Source organism: Danio rerio, chromosome 18 (assembly GCF_049306965.1).
Source record: "Danio rerio strain Tuebingen ecotype United States chromosome 18, GRCz12tu, whole genome shotgun sequence".
NCBI classification, from domain to species: domain Eukaryota; kingdom Metazoa; phylum Chordata; class Actinopteri; order Cypriniformes; family Danionidae; genus Danio; species Danio rerio.
In genome coordinates, this window is record NC_133193.1 from 5646211 (window position 1) to 5663472 (window position 17262).

At 28.4% G+C, this 17262-nt stretch overlaps 1 protein-coding gene across 7 annotated transcripts in view; it reads left to right on the forward strand.

Moving 5' to 3' along the window:
• The first annotated feature begins 12158 nt into the window (after positions 1-12158).
• Positions 12159-17262, forward strand: part of slitrk3a (SLIT and NTRK-like family, member 3a) — a 42082-nt gene continuing 36978 nt past the window's right edge. For all 7 annotated transcript variants that reach the window (XM_073930188.1, XM_073930192.1, XM_073930186.1 and 4 more), the window contains exon 1: positions 12159-12374. The gene's annotated coding sequence lies outside the window, so the exon portion shown is untranslated. The remainder of the gene's footprint in view (positions 12375-17262) is intronic.

Consider the following 17262-nt stretch of genomic DNA (forward strand, 5'->3'; position numbering starts at 1 on the left):
GGGGTGTGACCCCTGTGTCTTGGCCAAAGTTTCTCAATCTGCCCTTACGATCATGGCTTCTCAATCATCCCATCCACTGAATTAGCTCTATCACTGTTTCTCAACTCCATCAATAGCTGGTGTATATCCAAGTGGATGCTGCACACTGGTGGTGTTGTGGAGAGACCCCCTCATGATTGTAAAGTGCTTTGGGTGTATGGCCATACACAATAGATTACTATATAAATATACACATTAAATTACAATTCATTTAATTGTTCATTTACTTTTTATTAATTCGTTTGTTTTTTCATTAGTTACTTTATTCATTCATTCATGTTCATTCATTCATTTGTTATTAAGTGCATGTGTAAATTAATGTTAATTATTTTTAATTAGTGCATGTGCATATTTGTTAAGTAATGCATTTATTTTGTTGTTAATTTAATAATTTGTCAATTTTGTTTATTCATTCATTTGTTCATTAATTTATTTGTTCATTCATTTCGTTGGTCTGTAATTCATTTTATATTTTTTCAATATTAATTAATTCATTCATTCATTCATTCATTCATTCATTTTTGTTATTTCAGTTTGTTAATATATTCATTCATTTGTTCATACATTCATTCTTTTTTCAATAATTTAATCATTCATTCATTCATTTTTTTCATTCATTCATTTATTCATTCATTCATTCATTCATTTTTTTCATTCATTCATTCATTCATTTTTTCATTTGCTAATTTTTTATTCGTTCAGTTGTTCATTCAATTATTAATTTCCATTCATTCATTCATTCATTCATTTATTTATTCATTCATTTGTTAAATAATTAATTTATGTATTCATTCATCATTTATTTACCCATGAATTCATTCATGCATTCATTTGTTAATTAATGTATGTGTTCATATTTCATTAAATTTTTTTGTTAATTTAAATGTTTGTTAAATCATTCATTCATTTGTTTATTCAGTCATTTAATTAATTTGTTCCTTCGGCCTGTAATTCATTCATTCATTCATTCATTCATTCATTTTCAATTAATTAATACATGTATTCATTTATTTGTATTAATTCAATTTGTTCATTCATTATTTTTCATTAATTAATTAATTTATCCATTAATTTATTAAATCATTTGTTCATTCATTCATTCATTCATTCATTCATTTATTCATTCATGTGTTCATTCATTTTTTGTTAACTTAATCATTTGTTAATTCATTTAGAATTATTTATTCATTCATTTGTTCATTCATTAATGAATGAACTTGTTAATTAATTAATTTGCTCATTCTATCATTTGTTAATTTGTTTTAATATGTTTATTCTTTTTTTCAGTCAGTCATTTTTGTTTGTTTCTTCCTTTCTTTCTTCATAAAAGTAATAAAAGACATAAATGTAATTGAGAAACAAATGAAGCAGCAAAAGCATCTTTCAAAATTTAGGGGTCACAATGCAGGCTTTTCCAGAGCGTCATACCTCAATCCCACCAACTCAGCGAATCACAGCACTGCGTCGTGACCCACTGATGACCTTATTCTGCCCACAGCCAATGATCTCATCCCTCTTGGCGGAGCCTGCCCACTTCTAGCGCCTCTGCTGCCATTGCCTCAGGTCAGTGGGATTTCTAGCAATTACAGCTCTTTCTTGTTTAGCTTTTCTGCATTTTATTCAAGCTTTTTTTTTTTTTTTTTTTTTTTTTTTTTTTTTGCTTATTGTGCTCAGCCGAGGAAGAGAGGTTGTTGACAGGGTGCACGTTCTGGCAATTAGGTGCGATTAATGTTTAAAAAAATGCCAAAGTTGTCCCTGCAAGGGAAGTCAGTTCACATGGCGGCCAACACCATCAAGCAGGCTTTTTTTTCTTTTTTTTTTCCTGTTTTGTAATTAAGTAAAGGCTGAAGATCATGCAAGTTCTGTCCTGGAAAAATTCTGTGATCTGTTGATTTGTCTTGCTATGTGAGATTGTCCTAGCTTAGTGCAAAATATTTTGTAAAAATAAGTAAGCAAGTAAGTAAGTAAATAAGTAAGTAAGTAACCAACCAACCAACCAAATAAATAAATAAATAAATAAATAAATGAATATCATTCTAATAAAAATAAATGAATAAATAAATAAATGCCATTAGTTCTGATTTTAAAAATATATAAAGAAATATAATTAGTTCTGATTAAAAAAATTAATGAATAGCATTAGTTCTAATTCAATAAATAGATAAGTAAATAAATAGATAAATAAATAAAAAAAATAAATAAATATCATTCTAATAAAAATAAATAAATAAATAAATGCCATTAGTTCTGATTTTAAAAATAAATAAATAAATATAATTAGTTCTGATTAAAAAAATTAATGAATAGCATTAGTTCTAATTTTATAAATAGATAAGTAAATAAATAGATAAATAAATAAATAAATAAATAAATAAATACAATAGGTTCTGATTTTAAAAAAATAAATAAATAAACACCATTAGTCTTGATTAAAAAAATAAATACCTTTAGTTCAGATTTTAAAAAAATAAAACAAATAAATAAATTAATACCATTAGTTCTGTTTTTTAATTAATAAATAAAATTAGTTCAGATTTAAAAATTAATAAATAAATAAACACCATGAGTTCTGATTTAATAAATAAATAAATTAAATTCTGTATATCTTTGACTGCAAACAATTATTGTATGTACATTTTTTTCTAAGGTAAGTGGTTGCAAACAATTTATATAGGCTGAGTTTAAGCAAACTAATTATATTTCGTAATTCAGCCCATATAAATTGTTTGCAACCACTTACCTTACAAAAATGTGTAAATCCATTGAACTGAATGAGTTAAACAGTTGACTTTTATTATTTTAAAACTCAAACAGTCGATCTCCGGGTCAAAGCATCTTTAGCTTATCTTAGCATAGTTCATTGAATCGGATTAGACCATTAGCATCTCACTCAAAAATGACCAAAGAGTTTCAATAATTTTCCTAATAAGCAGATTCTAATTGATGGTGGAAATATAGGACGTGGTGCTGGGGAATATTTTCAGGTGCTGGGGAATACCATGGTACAGCAGCAAAGTTCCTTGTTTATTACACAAGAATAAGAGTGCAGTCCTAGCCATATTGGCCTAGAGAATAGTAACTTCACATTTTCTTTCTTAATGCACAATGTAACTAAAGAACAGTCCAGTTATTAAACACTGATGATTATCAATATACTTTGGTCATTTTTGTTAGAGATGCTGATCGTCTAATATAAATTTTCTGTTAAGCTAAGCTAAAAGTTATCCTAGATTCAGAGATGGCTGAATTGATTAAAAGAGTTCAAACTCAACTGTGTAACTCTAGGGGACTTGTAAAATAAGTTCCCTAAAAACTACATTTAAACGTTTAATGGGGGCTCGTCCGGGATACGCATATATATTTTTTTCATATTCTGATTTATTACTTAATGTTATATGTGTCCATCAGTTGTACCCTTTAAAAGGTGCCTTCGAAGTGGCCAGTTTTTAAGCACTGCTTATTGTCTTTACTATGAGTCTTGACCTTCACCTCTCAAAACTTTTTGATTTATCTCCTTCACCTCTGTTCTCCTTCAGTTTATCCGGGACACATGGAGATGCATTATTGTCTTACCGGGGTGCCAAGCGTTCGGCGCTGTGCCTTTTCCTGTTGGATGGAGCCCTGCAGGGAAATCAGGAAGGAATCAGTGTAATCCAATGAGCCTGCTGTACCTCTCAACACTTTGTGCCAATGAACACACACACACACACACACACACACACAGACACACAGTTTTATAGCAATGCTCCATCAATCCCTCTGTGTCCCTTAGCTGCTCTGTCTTCATTCTCTGACACTACACCTGTTTATTCTCTAAACATCTTCAGTCTCTCTTTTTTCTTCAGGCTAAACCCAAACACTATAGAATGAAAGGAAAACAAACCCTCATCTGACTGAAGTGTCTTCATAAATGTCAACAGTCGTATTCAAGATGGATTTTCGCCATCGAGAAATAGATTTTTAGCACTAATTGAAACACCTTTAAAGTCTGCATGAACTGGAAGCTGCCACCATTTTGTTTTCTTTTTTTCATATTATGACGCAGTTCCTAGAAAAACTGAATATTAAATGAAAAAATAGTGGGTGTGGCTTGTATTTTTCTACTGTGAGCTGATTGGATGTAGTAAAGAAGGCATTTAATTCAGAAATATCGGGAAAAGGGTTTGTGGAGAGTTATTACATCCTCACAGATTCCTCCTGCTCACCATTTCTGTTTGTTGTCAAAACTGACAGCTGGAGGGGTGTGGTTAACATAACCACAGAGAGATGTAATCTGAGAATTTAACTGAAAACTTTTCAGATTGTAATGAAAGATTACAAGAGCAAACTTTTTTTTTCTTCTTAATGACACATACAGATGAATTGTTTACCACAAAAGTAATATGATTATTTTGATTTCAGGTGCACTTTAAAGACGGATCTGTTAAAATAAGAGAGCTAAAATGCACATTCTGGAAAATTCCACCAGTCAAAAGCAACAATCAAAGTGTGAAGATCTTTCTCTGCCCAATACCATGAAACTACCCACGAATGATGTAACCAGTCTCAAAACACTATCTTACGAAACATCTGCATATTTGCAACAATCTTTATTTGTGTCATTTGCATTTATGAAATCATTTTATTTATTTATTTAATTATTTTTTTAAATGTATTATTTTTTAATCACTATTATTATTTAATGCATATATTTTTATTTAGGACTTTATTTACATATTGTTATTATTATTTAGTTTATTTAAATTAGTTAACACTGGATTTATTAGCCTCAAATCTCATGGTAGTGAGAAATCCAATAGTTTTTGAAACAAAATTAAAGAACAGAAATAAAAAAGAAAAGAAAAAAAATGAAACAAAATAAAAAGTAAACAAAATAATAAAAAAGGAAATTAAAGAAAATAAATATTTACAGTTATCATATTCTCTGCATGCTTAAAATGAAAGTTTATATTATATCTATTCATAGCTAGTTCTTTCGATTAACGGCATATAATTCTTTATGGGAGCCTTTTTATTTATTTAATTATTTATTTATTTTATTTTATTTGTTTAATATTTTTTATTTAAACTTATTTGTTTTTTTTATTATCATTTTTTTTCCATTTATTTAGAACTTTATTTACTCACTCTGAAATTTGTTTACACTGGATTTATTAACCCCAAATCTCATGGTAGTGAGAAATCCAAATTATTTTTTGCGCATTTCACCAGACCTTTTTAAGAAAATTTTTTTTAATATGCAAATGAGGGATTATGTAATGAAATGTGCACTAATATGCACACATTTCCAGAAGAGAAATAAGATTGGATAAAGCCTGGTACAAATTTATAGTTATGTTTGTTGACATATTAAATATTTTTATATACATAAAAAAAACAACAAAATAAAAAAACTGATTAAATTATTAGATATGTTTTTATTTTATTTATTATTTTATATATTATTTTATTTTATGTATTCTTTTAATTCATTGTTTTATTTATTTAACTTTATTTGCAAATGGTATGCGAACAAACCTCTCTGTAAAAACCTTTATAGGGATAGAACAGTTAAGTATATTAAAGGGCTCATAACATTGACATTAAACCTTTTTTTTTTTTCTGAAATGTTGTTTAAATATGCAAATGAGCATAATGTAATTATAAAATTAAATGTGTACTTATTTCCAGAAGAGAAATTAGAACACTTGATGAAGTCAGATTAAAGTTTCCTATTTCGATTTGCTTACATATTAAATATTTTTACACAGAAGACTTCTGTGTAAAAAATCAAAAATATCTAAATTAAATTAAATTAAACAAAATAAAATAAAAAAATGTAAAAAAAAAAAAACTAAATAATATAAAATGACAAAAAAATATATTAAAAAAATATAATACAATAAAACAAAAATTAAATAAAAAGCAATAAAATAAAACAAAATTTTATAAAAGAAAACAAAGGAAAGTTAAAAATGAAATACAATAAGATAAAGAAAAACAAAATAACATAAAATGAAATTAAAGAAAAGAAAAGAAAAAAATAAAGACAAATATAATACAATAAAATTAAAACAAAAAACAAAGCAAGAAAATGAAATGAAACTAAATCAATTAAAACTAAAAGAATGACCAAAATAAATAAATAAGTTAAAATAAATAAACAAAAGAAAAGGAAATAAAAAAAACAGCACAATAAAATGAAACAAAAAGCAAAGCAAAAAAAGAGTCAAACAAAATTAAAGAAAAGCTAAAATAAATTGAATGATAAAAAATTATGAAAACACCATAATATAAAATGAAATTTAAAAGAAGAAAAAAAATGAAAAAGCATAACACAATCAAAGAAAAACAAACCGATAAAAGTGAAAAAATTAAGGAACAGAAATTAAAAAGAAAAGAAAAAACAAACAAAAATAAAGCAAAATTTAAAATACAATAAAAATAAACTAAACAAAATTATATAAAATGAATTAAAGAAAAGTATATATATAAGGATAGATAATATAAAATGAAGAATGAAATGAAATAAAGAAAACAACAAAAATAAAACCAAGTAAAAAAGTTAATTAATTAAAACAAAATTAAAATATAAAAGGAATGTAAAGAAAAGAAAAAAATATGTGTGTGTGTGTGTGTATATATATATGTATATTTATATATATATATATATATATATATATATATATATATATATATATATATATATATATATATATATATATATATATATATATATACTGTGGATATACTGCATACACAATACAATGAAATAAAAACAATGCAATAAAATAATAAAGAAAAAATAGAAATGAAAATAATGAAAAAAAAACTGATAACACTGAAATAAAAAGTAAATTACAAATAAAATAAATTCTAAATACCAGCCTAAAGCCTTTTTAATTCCCAAATTTGAATGGTTTTACTTAAGATAAATTAGCTCTGCACCTTATTAGGATGACATCTAATACATAAATAAGCCAAATATACCAAAAATACCAAATATTTGCACACAAACACCTTATTAATCACTTTTTCTCTCAAGATTTTAGCAAGATTCTCCTTTGTTTCTGACATTCAAAACAGGTTATTTTTTCATGCATGCTTTTAACTGGAAGCGTGTGCGCAAATAATGACTGAAATAAAGGTTTAGAGGCTTCGACTTTCAAAGGTCAGACCGTCGGTGAATAAATGATCATGAGTAATAACCCCCCATCAATGTCACACATCTCTTCTAGCTCCGCCCCTATGATTGATTGACAGGTAATCATCTGACTGTCCTGTGTTTTCAAATGATGCCCTTGCTAGGAGGGGATTTGGTGCAAATCATGAGGGAATTGATGCTGGTGGGTGCTTAGTCTTTCTGTGATTGACGTGAATGAACCCTCGGCTGTGTGTGTGTTTTTTGTTTTTTTTTCCCCATGCAAAAGCAAAGACACTACAGGCAAAACTATTGACTCTCATGCACTGGTCAATGCTGAGGTTTTGGGCTATACTTTGCTTTTTATAGATGCTTTTTATATGTTGTTTGAGACTAATGAAAGAAAGCATCCAGTGTATGCTTTTATGTATTTATTTTGTTGCTGTTTATCTATAGTTTTTCAGATGTACTAAGCCAGATGTAATAATATCAGGAACACTTAAGTTATACTTAACTATTTTATTTGTATATATTATTGTATTTATTTTAGTTTAATTATTTACTGATTATAAAAAAAAACATAATTTTTTAAAGAAACTTTTTAATTAATTAATTAATTAATTAATTAATTAATTAATTAATTAATTAATTTGTTTGTTTGTTTATTTGTTTTTTTATCTAATTGTATTTTATTTTAATAAATTCTTTTTAATTTTCCAATAGTTTTATTTTATTATTTTAGTTATTTGTTTTTATTTTATGTTATTGTATTTTATTATTCTTTTATTTTATTTTAATAGTTTTATCCTGTTTTTCAATTTTGTTTATTTTATTTTTTTATTTTTTTATTTTATGTACATTTTTTATTATTATTCCAATTGATTTAGGTAGTCTCATCCTATTTTTTATTATTTATTTATTTATTTATGTTATTTTTATTATTTTTTATTATTATTATTATTATTATTATTATTATTATTATAATTTTGTTTAATATTTTATTTATTTTATATTATTTTTAATTATTATTTCATTTATTTATTTTTATAGTTTCATCCTTATTTTCTAATTTTTTTTTTTTAATTATTATATTTATTTTATTTTTTAATATTATTTTATCTTACTTTGATTATTTCATCCAAATTTTTAAATTATTTTATTTTATAATTTTTTTATCTTTAAAAAACACACACATATATATATATATATATATATATATATATATATATATATATATATATATATATATATATATATATATATATATATATATATATATATATATATATATTTTTTTTTTTTTTTTTTTGATAGTTTTATCCTAATATAATCCTGTATCAGAGCAAGTAGTAATTCTCATTGCATAGCTACATTTAAAAATACTTTTGGTTTCTAAAAGATAACAAAGAGAGAGGAAATGTAGTAACTGTAGTGTTTTATTAATTATTTTTTATTTAATTATTTAATTAATTTATTTTTTTAATAGTTTTTTATTGTATTGTCATTTTGATAGTTTCATCCTAATTTTCTTTTTATTTTATTTTATTATTTTAAAATTGTATTTTATTTTATTTTATTATTATTTTGATAGTTTAATCCTAATTTTCTATTTTTATTTTCTATTTATTTTTTATTATTATTTAATTTTATCTTATTTTGGTAGTTTCATCCTAATTTTCTAATTATTTATTTTATTGTTTTATTTATTTATTTTTTATTTTATTTGGATAATTTCATCATAATTTTCTAATTATTTAGTTTATTTATTTTGATTTCATTTTACAATTTCATTAAATTATTTTATTTTTATATTTTAATCCCAATTTTCTAATTATTTTATCATATATTTTTTATATTTTATTTATTTTTATTAAATTAAATAAATAATAAATAAATAAATAAATAGTTTTATCCTAGTTTTCTAATTATTTAATTCAATTTGATTCATTTATTTTTATTTCATTTTATTATTAAAATAAATTATTTTATTTTGAATTTTTATTTTGAATTATTTTATTATATTTTTATTCATATATTTTTGTATTATTGTTTTGTTATTATTTGTTATTTTGTTATTAAGTAATATTTTATTTTATTTTTTATTTTTATTTTAACATTTTATTTATTTATTTTTATTTTATTTTAGTTTGATAGTTTCATCATAATTTTCTAATTATTTAATTTATTTTTATTTCATTTTATTATTTTATTAAATTATTTTATTTTTTATATTTTCATCCCAATTTTCTAATTATTTTATCATATATTTTTTATATATTTTTTTTATTTATTCTTTTTTTTATTTTGATAGTTTCATCCTAATGTATCAGTGCAAAAAGCCGTAATTTTCATTGCTCAGCTCATAGCTGCATTGAAAAATACTTGTGGCTTTTAAACCACAACAAAAAGAGAGGAAAATGTAGTAACTGTGGTATTTGTTGACAGATATGTTCACATTAAATATAATTTTTTGGGAAGAACTTCTTTATTCTTATTTAAAATGCAGTCTGGTTCCTAAATAAAATAAAAACCGCATTTTCACCACAGTAATGAGGTGGAATGTTCTTACCTGTGGTTATTTTCTGAATATTTCAAAAGCTGCAGAATTAATTATGAAGAGCTTGAATACATTTTTATAAGGGCAAGTACAAAGAAGAATCAAGGACTTTAATGTCTGGACCTCTATGAATTATGGACTAAGCTTTCAGTTTTCTCCTGTGTTTTGTTGTAATGATCTTTTTCATCATAGTGAGGGAGAAAAAAAGCCTGGCCTTCGGATATTCCAGAAGATGACCTGAATCATAAAGAGCCTGATATAAGTAAAACAATATCTGTTAAAAATATATGAAACAAACATCTTTAGCATATTGATTGTGTACAGTAAGGTACTTCATAATAGTCACATATATGTTAATTATTTGTTTTGCCTTATATTAATTTGAAGTGCCATTACATTGTTTATTGTGGAGATATATCTTGTATCTGTTTACAGCCAATTTACATTTGTTCATAGCTCACCAAGAGCATAAATATAATCTTATACAGGTTATAAAATGTAATTCAAATACACTTAATCCAAAAAACTGTAAAAATTATAAAACTGAAATATTCCTTTAATTTAAAATAAGCTGCTTTCTATGCGAATATACATTTAGCGGCCACTATATTAGGTACACCTGTCTAACTGCTTGTTAACGCAAATTTCTAATCAGCCAATTACATGGCAACTACTCATACTACGCATTTAGGCATGTAGACATGGTCAAATAGATCTGCACAAGCTCAAACTCAGCATCAGAATGGGGAAGAAAGGTGATTTAAGTGACTTTGACTGTGGCATGGTTGTTGGTGCCAGACGGGCTGGTCTGAGTATTTCAGAAACTGTTGATCTAATGGGATTTTCATGCACAACTATCTCTATGATTTACCAAGAATGGTCTGAAAAATAAAAAAATATGTAGTGAGCGGCAGTTCTGTCGGTTCAAATGCCTTGTTGATGCCAGAGGAGAATGGCCAAACTGGATCCAGCAGATAGAAAGACAACAGTAACTCAAATAACCACTCATTACAATCGAGGTATGAAGAGGAGCATCTTTAAACACACAACACACCCAACCTTGATGCAGATGAGCTACAGCAGCTGAATACAACACTGGGTGCCACCCTTATCGGCTAAGAACAGGAAACTGAGGCTACAAAAACATTGCCTGGTCTAATGAGTCTCGATTTCTGCTATGACATTAGGATCTTAGGGTCAGAATTTGGCATCAACAACATGAAAGCATGGATCCATCCTGCCTTCCTTGTATCAACAGTTCATGCTGCTGGTGGTGGTGTAATGGTGTGCATATTTCCATGGCACACTTTACTCTTTGAGCCTACCTAAGTATTGTTGCTGACTTTGTCCATTCTTTATGACCAAAGTGTATTCATCTTCTGATGGATACTTCCAGCAGGATAAAGTGCCATGTCATGAATCAGCTCAGATTGTTTATTTTTTTAAAACATGACAATGAGTTCACTGTACTCAAATGGCCTCCACAGTCGGCAAACTCAATCCAACAGAGCACCTTTAAGATGTGGTGGAACGGGAGATTTGCATCATGGATGTGCAGCCGACAAATCTGCAGCAACTGCGTGATGCTATCATGTCAATATGGACCAAAATCTCTGAGGAATATTTCCAGTACCTTGTTGAATCTATGCCACAAAGGATTAAGGCAGTTCTGGGGGTCCAACGGTGTACTGTACCTAATAATGTGGCCGGTGAGTGTATGTTGAAATGGAATTTATGTCTGTGATGCAAAGTTGAATTTTCAACGTCATTACTCGTCTTCAGCGTCACTTGATCCATCAGAAATCATTCTAATATGCCAATTTGCTGCTCTAGTCAATTATAATTGATGTTTTCTGTTTCATATTTGTGTGGCTACCGTGATACATTTTACTGTAACATTATACATGTTTTTACTTTCTCGTTTGAGTAATTTAATGTATTCTTTATGAATATATTTAAAAATATGTACTTAAATATAAATGTATTTAAAATAGATAAATAAATTAATTGATTAATAAATATATTTGTTTATGTATGTATGCGTGAATACGTGTTTATTTAAATTTTAATAACTAAACCTATTAAAAATGTTAATAAAAGTCACTTTTTTTCAAAAGTCACTCGAACTTATTAAATGTAAAAGTTGTTGGTAGAAATATCAAGGTCCCATAATTCAATTCAAAAGCATAAATAAACTTGTAAATATATTTAAATATTAATGAAAAACTGTTATTACGGGAAACTGTTAATTTAGTGTCTTTTTTGCAGTGTACGGCTGCAATGAGAGTGATGGATCCATTAAAGACAACTTACTGGGTAAGTAGTAAAAGTCTATATTAACATCACATCAAAATGTTTGTAAAAAAGGGCGAAGTGTATGATTTCTTTAGCCGGATATCGGAAATGCTCTACAGTTTAATTTGCTTCAGTGGTTCAGCTTCCGCTCTCAACAAACAGCTGGATTTGTTCCACATTAGCGAGTCATCTGATATTTTGCTGAAGAGGTCGATAAGTGTAAAATCTCCGCTGATATTGCATGTAAACAGTCGTATGGATTATTTTGATGCACGTCACCTCATAGTTTGTCTGTTAATGGCTTTATAAACGGGCCAGAGAGTAATGGAGACGGTGAAGCCTTGTCTTGTTCCTCGGTAGAAGGTAAATTGTTTTGATATAATTCCATTAGTAATGACAGAAGCTCTAGGTGAGGGATAAAAAGCATTGATCCGCTGCCTAAATGACTCCCCAAAGCCAAACTTTCAAAATGTCGCAAAATGTACTCCCTGTGTGCCGAAATGAAAGAACATTTGGTGCTTATTGACTTGTGTGTGTCTCTGGACCACAAAATTAGTTATAGCTAGTGGTTTATTTGTTTGTTTGTTTGTTTGTTTGTTTATCTATTTATTTGCTGGCTGGTTGCTTGGTTTTGTGTACTTGTTTGTTTGTCTGTTAATTGTTTGTTAATTTATTCAGTTTTAAAAACAGTCACAAGTGATTTATTCATTTATGTGTTTGTTATTTGTTTATTCAGTTTCAAAATCAGCCATGAATGCTTTATTTGTTTGTTTGTTTGTTTGTTTATTTAGTTTGAAAATCAGTCCTAAGTGGTTTGTTTATTTGTATTTATTTATTTATTTGTTTGTTTGCTTATTTCATTTCGAAATCTGTTTTGTTTTTGTTTTTTGTTTGTTTATACTATTTTAAAATCCATCTTAAGTGCTTTGTTTGGTCATTTGGTTATTTAGTTTCAAAGTCATTCATGAGTGCTTGGTTTGTTTTTTGTTTCAAAATCAGACATGAGTGGTTTATTTATTTGTTTGTATAGTTGTTGTTTTTTTTGTTTGGTTTCAAAATCAGTCATACGTGTTTTATGTATTTATTTATTTTTTATTATTATTAATTCAGTTTCAAAATCAGTCATAAGCGATTTATTTAGTTATTTATTTGTCTGTTTGTTTATTCAGTTTCAAAATCAGTTGTACATGTTTCATTTATTTATTTATATGTTATTTATTTTTCTAATAATTTGTTTATTTTGAAGTTTAAATGCTATCTAAAAACTGTATAAATAAGCCTTCTTTTGTTGTATTTTTTTTTCACAGCATTTGGCTGAGATATAAAACTATTCTAACTGAGATATAAAACTAATCTGAGAATCCCCCCAAAGAAATAAATGCTTGTAAAATCACCTGAAAGCCATTTGAAATAAATAAAGTATCTTTAAATTAAGTTCTTAGCAATGCATAACATTAAAAATAAATTAAGTTAGGATATATTACAATAGTAAATTAGCAAAATATAGTCATGGAACTTTATCTTTACTTAATATTGTAATAAATGAAAAATAATTTTGACCCCTGACATGTATTTTTGGCTGTTAACATAAGACTGTTATAAGGTGTTTGTGGTCTAGGGTCACATATGTTTATTTCTGTGCAGTGAAATATAGTGTGTGCATGTATTATGAAGCTGTATTTATGTATTTGAATGTGTAATATCTAAAAACTAAATATTTTATTACCAGTGTATCTGCTATGGTAAATCAGTCCTTACTGAAATGTAATTCAACTTGATACAAATTAAGTTTCTTTTTGTATAGCACTTTTTTCCACAATAATTATCATTCCAATGCAGTTTGTAGACATTACAATCAAAATACGGTAGACAGTGCAGTGATCAAGCATATATTTTATTAACCTGCTGTTTAATATACAGTGTACTTTCGCAATGTATATAATATATTTTCATTTAAATGATCTGATCATCATAAAAATTGAGAATAATTTGTGTAATAAGTATTAACTGATTTCCATTTGTTGTTTAAGTTGTTTTGATTGTATGATTTGTGGCAAATTCTGCATCCAGCCTCCTTTTTTGTGCAGCACTTTCAAGTAATAACAACCCATTAATAGTTTTCTCTGCGTATAAAGCTGAAGCACAAGAAAGTATTTTGAAATGACTCACGTCACGTTTTAGGCTGTTTTCACTCTTTGATTGATCATTTGGTCTGAACCCAAGTTTGATTCCTCCTCCTCCTCCTCCACCCCTGCATCATTTGGTTTTCACGACATTTGCAGAATTGTACATCAAAAAAAAGCTGAAAACTCCATCTTTAAGCCAAAAGACATCTACATTAAACAAATGACGATACATAAAATATGAATATACTGTAGTATGTTATAAAAGTGTGTATAATGGGACAAATAACACACTAAAGCAAATCCTGTCACCATTTGCTCACTCTCAAGTTAGGTATGGAGGTGTTCATGAAGAATGCTGAAAACCAGTAGCTAACACCCTGCAGCCTAAGACCGGTCACTCACTGAAGCTAAGCAGGGCTGAGTCTGGTCAGTACCTGGATGGGAGACCACATGGGAAAACTAGGTTTCTGTTGGAAGTGTTGTTATTAAGGCTAGCAGGGGGTGCTCAACCTGTGGTCTGTGTAAGTCCAAATGCCCCCATATAGTGAAGGGGGTGCTATACTGTCAGGGAGCACTTTCAGATGAGTCTTTTGGATAATATGTTAAACCGAGGTCCTGACTCTCTGTGTTCATTAGAAATCCCATCGCACTTCTTGTAATGAGTAGGGGTGTAACCTCGGTGTCCGGGCCAAATTCCCTAAATCAGCCCTTACCACCATAGCTGGTGGGGAACGCACTGGTGCCGTTGTCCTGTGGCTGCCATCGCATTATCCAAGTGTAGAGACTCCCCCTCGTGATTGTGAAGTGCTTTGGGTGTATGGCCATACACTATAAATATGCTATAAAAATACACATAACATAACTGTAGGGGAAAAAAAAACTAAATACTATGGAAGTCAAGGTACTCAAACAATGACTTGGGCAGCTTGTTGAAGCTACTAATTTAAAATGAGTTGAAGCAACACAATTCTTAAGGTTTTTGGGGGGACAAATTGATTAATTTATGTTCAATCCACTTTATTGATTTGTGTCAGCGCAGCATGAAGGAATTGTGTGGAACCCGGCGTTGTTGACTAGTTTTGAATATTTTTATTATGTTTTTAAGAGTTTCATGAACAATGTTAGGAATGAATGTTTAAGTGAACATTTAGAGAGCGTTATTAAAAGGTTATGAAAATGTACTCACTCTCTCTCTCTCTCTCTCTCTCTCTCTCTCTCTCTCAATTCAATTCAATTCAATTCAATTCAATTCAATTTAATTTAATTTAATTTAATTTAATTTAATTTAATTTAATTTAATAATTGCTTTATTGGCATGACAAATGTTACAAATGTGTTGCCAAAGCAGTTATAAAGCAACATATATAATAAAAACAGTACACACAGTAAATAGTAGTAAAAGTTTAAAAAAAAAAAAGATTTTTACATATAATTAAATAAAATATCAACAATACATCATATTATTCAATATATCACATTAATATTCAATATATTATATTATTAATATACTATATTATTATTCTCTTTCTCTCTCTCTCTCTTTCTCTTTCTCTCTCTCTCTCTCTCTCTCTCTCTCTCTCTCTCTTTCTCTCTCTCTCTTTCTCTCTCTCTCTCTCTCTCTCTCTCTCTCTCTCTCTCTCTCTCTCTCTCTCTCTCTCTCTCTCTCTCTCTCTCTCTCTCCTATTTGAAAAATGAAATTTTTTTAGAAAACTTTTTTTTTGTATTCGCAGATTTTTTTGGATCCATTGATTCAAAAGTGACAAGTTTACTTTACCTAAAAAGTGAGTAAACTTGTTGTACCTTGGAACAATTTAGTTGATTATGCACATTTACATAAAGCCAAATTTACCTATTTAATGAGTGTTTATAACAAATACATTTGTTTGTTTGTTGGTATGTTTGGCTTGGTTTGTTGATTGGTTGGTTCATTTGGCTTGGCTTGGTTGTTGTTGTTTTTTTTTTTTTGGTTTAGTTTGGTTTGTTTTGACTTGTTTGTTGGTTGGTTTTGTTTGTTTGTTTGTTTGGTTTGAATTGGTTGGTAAAGATGTGGACCTGAACTGGTCTCACGGTTCGGTTACAATTATCATGTCATCGATTCGGTTCAATTCGATATCTCGATGCAACACGGTGCATTGATGATGCTTTCCATACACAGTTTTATATATTTTTTTCACAGCACAGCAATTATTGTATTAAAATATTTAAATTTTATTTATATTCTATTTGTAATAGAATTTTGTTGTTTAATACTAACAGTCAGATATATAAACTGTATCTTTGAACAACATGAGCATTTATAGCAAAAAAACAAATATCCCGCTCGCTTTCTGAGCAAGTTCTTTCTTCCACCCCTTTGATTGGTCACACGCTCAACAGAAAGGGCTGCGATTGGCTCTTATTTGCTGGCGCTCTTCACAGATAAGACACACACTGATAAACGGCTGCAGGGATCACAGCTGATCCATGATAGACACGGTGGAGAAAACTCTGCATGCTCTTGTCTCTATGCAGAAGTATCGCTTTAACAGCCAAGAGGAGAGGAAAAGTCACGCCAGCAGGTCAAATGGGCCACAGTGGGAGAGAGAGGCCCAATCCCAATTCTATTTTTTGACCCCTACCGCTTCCCCTTCCCCTTGGCCCTTACAACTGAGGGTTAAGTGGAAGGGCTTCAAAATTTACTCCTAAGAATTGGGACAGCACTACAGCACCTGCACACGTCATCATATGTCATCGCGATCTCCTGCTTCATGTGAGATCAGACGATGGCGACTGCTGTAGTGATTCCAGTTGTGTTATGTTTTGGTAATTATCTTCAGGAGATCACTGAAGGCATATATTATGTTACCAAAACGATCTAATGTGGCGATAAGATCGTAACTTTACTGTATATTTACACCATGGCCATATTCATCAATGTAAACAGACCAAAAACAACATTTACATTATAGCAGACACTGTAAAAAGGTCATTGACAGCCACTAGACGTTACTGACAGTGTATTCGAGTGTCAGAATGCTGTGGGACTGCTTGACAGGAGTTATTTAATGGGGATTATAGATCACGAAATTTAGCGTTTTCAATTCATAACGCGGTTATGAATATATTAAAATGTGTTTGTTTGTCGT